Below are 2,500 nucleotides of genomic sequence, written 5' to 3'. Positions count from 1 at the left end.
CCCCTCGGGCATCGATGGGTTAATCATGCACCACTATTATAAAACCCTTTGACGTTTTCCCCCAAGCACGTTGATCCAGTATTACGACGGATACGGTCAACGAATTCTTGGACATCAAAGAGGTTTTCGATTGAATTTCCCCATGTTTCACAACGTACTCTTAGCGGTATCCTACGATACGTCTCACTCTATTTGTGTGTGTGCGCGTTTACGTGCGTGCGATTTATGCGGTTCACCCCTTTACTTTCAGCGCCCTGCGGTCCCAACAAAGGTCCCGAGCACGCCATTATGCACAGTGTGGAAGCGTGTTTCCCCCACGACACTAGACGGGCTGCTCGCCATAGTGTTCTATTGTGGCACGCTCCACCCTGAAGTTTGGTTTGTTGTATATCAAGGAATTGATAGGCACTCAAGAATGTGTGCATCGGCCGGGTTTAATCGTCCGACGCGCAATATGCGTTCAACTTATCGGTGTTCATGTGTCCTGCAGTTCACATTGTGACGCGCATTTAGCTGCGGTCTTCATCGATCCATGAGCCGAGTGATCCCCTGCCTAGGGTTTTATAGTAAGGTTCCCAATGTAACACAATCCCGGTGGTACGTCCAAAGACTAACTTTCTGACTAAGTTGTCTTTATTACCCAATAGTCCCAGGCCTTGTGACTTGTGGCTCATGTCTACGCCCATGGCCACCATTCGCTAAGATAGTTTTGAAGTCACTTTGAAGGCCCAGGAACAACTCTCTTAGCACATCGGTTAACCTGGCGCCGCAGTCAACTCATGTGCTTGGATCGGATCGAGCTATTGAGTATTGGGCCTGCATACTCGCTCATCCGTATCCTTTGCGTACCGCCCCATGGCCCTTGTATGTCTGCACCACAGTTCCTGTTCGTTCCGTGCCTATGGCCGGATACGTATTGCACATCGGTTAACCTGACGCCGCAGTCAACTCATGTGCTTGGATCGGATCGAGCTATTGAGTATTGGGCCTGCATACTCGCTCATCCGTATCCTTTGCGTACCGCCCCATGGCCCTTGTATGTCTGCACCACAGTTCCTGTTCGTTCCGTGCCTATGGCCGGATACGTATTGCACATCGGTATACCTGTCGCTACTCAGGCAACTCGTGTGCGTGGATTGGATCGAGAACATGGTGTGTGCCCCATGTTATAATTGATAGTCCATATCCACTTTATAGGTTAAAGTCATAAGTTGTGATTGCACAACCATTCTTCATAAGAGTTTAATCACTCTTCAACTAACTTTCGTTCTGGTGTCTTGGTATCAAATCGCGTAAGACACAAGATTCTACTGGCCAAATAGAATCTAGCACATTGGTTAACCTGGCGCCGCAGTCAACTCATGTGCTTGGATCGGATCGAGCTATTGAGTATTGGGCCTGCATACTCGCTCATCCGTATCCTTTGCGTACCGCCCCATGGCCCCGTCCTTAGAGTTAATGACTAGTAGGCTTAACTCTTTGTATGTCTGCACCACAGTTCCCGTTCGTTCCGTGCCGTGGCCGGATACGTATTGCACATCGGTATACCTGTCGCTACTCAGGCAACTCGTGTGCGTGGATTGGATCGAGCTCATGGGGTGTGTAGAGATTCCATGTTATAATTGCAAGTCCATATCCACTTTATAGGTTAAAGTCATAAGTTGTGATTGCACAACCATACTTCATAAGAGTTTAATAACTCTTCAACTAACTTTCGTTCTGGTGTCTTGGTATCAAATCGCATAAGACACAAGATTCTACTGGCCAAATAGAATCTAGCACATTGGTTAACCTGGCGCCGCAGTCAACTCATGTGCTTGGATCGGATCGAGCTATTGAGTATTGGGCCTGCATACTCGCTCATCCGTATCCTTTGCGTACCGCCCCATGGCCCCGTCCTTAGAGTTAATGACTAATAGGCTTAACTCTTTGTATGTCTGCACCACAGTTCCCGTTCGTTCCGTGCCGTGGCCGGATACGTATTGCACAACAGTAGATACCATCACCTGACGTATCTAACACACCACTATTGTAACTCGTCGTCGAAGGACCTTTCAAGTGCCTGATGGCCAGGGGAGCTCTTACACGGCACGGATACACAGTGATGCTCGCCCATCACAGTGTACAACGATCGAGTTTGCTTAAGTGTCTGGGTACCTACACACCAGACACAATGCAATGGCCACGGATCCACACAAGGCACATCACATGCAGAAAGCTTCACCAGATTATGACACATACCACACTCTTGTAACTCGTCGTCGAAGGGGCGTTCAAAGTGCCTTACGGCTAGGGGAGATCTAGCACGGCACGGAGACACAGTGATGGTCACCCATCAAAGTGTACAACGATCGAGTTTGCTTTCCGCGCAAGCGTTCTAAGTGTCTGGGTATCTAAGCACCAGACACAATGCAATGGCCACGGATCCACACAAGGCACATCACATGCAGAAAGCTTCACCAGATTCTGACACATACCACACACATGCAACTCGTCGTCG

General features: G+C 48.9%; 1 non-coding gene across 1 annotated transcript; it reads right to left on the bottom strand.

Moving 5' to 3' along the window:
* Positions 1–403: 403 nt before the first annotated feature.
* LOC125773085 (5.8S ribosomal RNA) lies at positions 404–561 on the bottom strand. The gene has a single exon (XR_007419889.1). It is a non-coding gene; the product is annotated as a 5.8S ribosomal RNA (ribosomal RNA).
* Positions 562–2,500: the final 1,939 nt, after the last annotated feature.

This window comes from Anopheles funestus (genome assembly GCF_943734845.2).
Source record: "Anopheles funestus chromosome X unlocalized genomic scaffold, idAnoFuneDA-416_04 X_unloc_22, whole genome shotgun sequence".
In the NCBI taxonomy this organism is placed as follows: domain Eukaryota; kingdom Metazoa; phylum Arthropoda; class Insecta; order Diptera; family Culicidae; genus Anopheles; species Anopheles funestus.
Note: the sequence above shows the minus strand (reverse complement) of the source record. Positions and strands in the feature narration are given on the sequence as shown.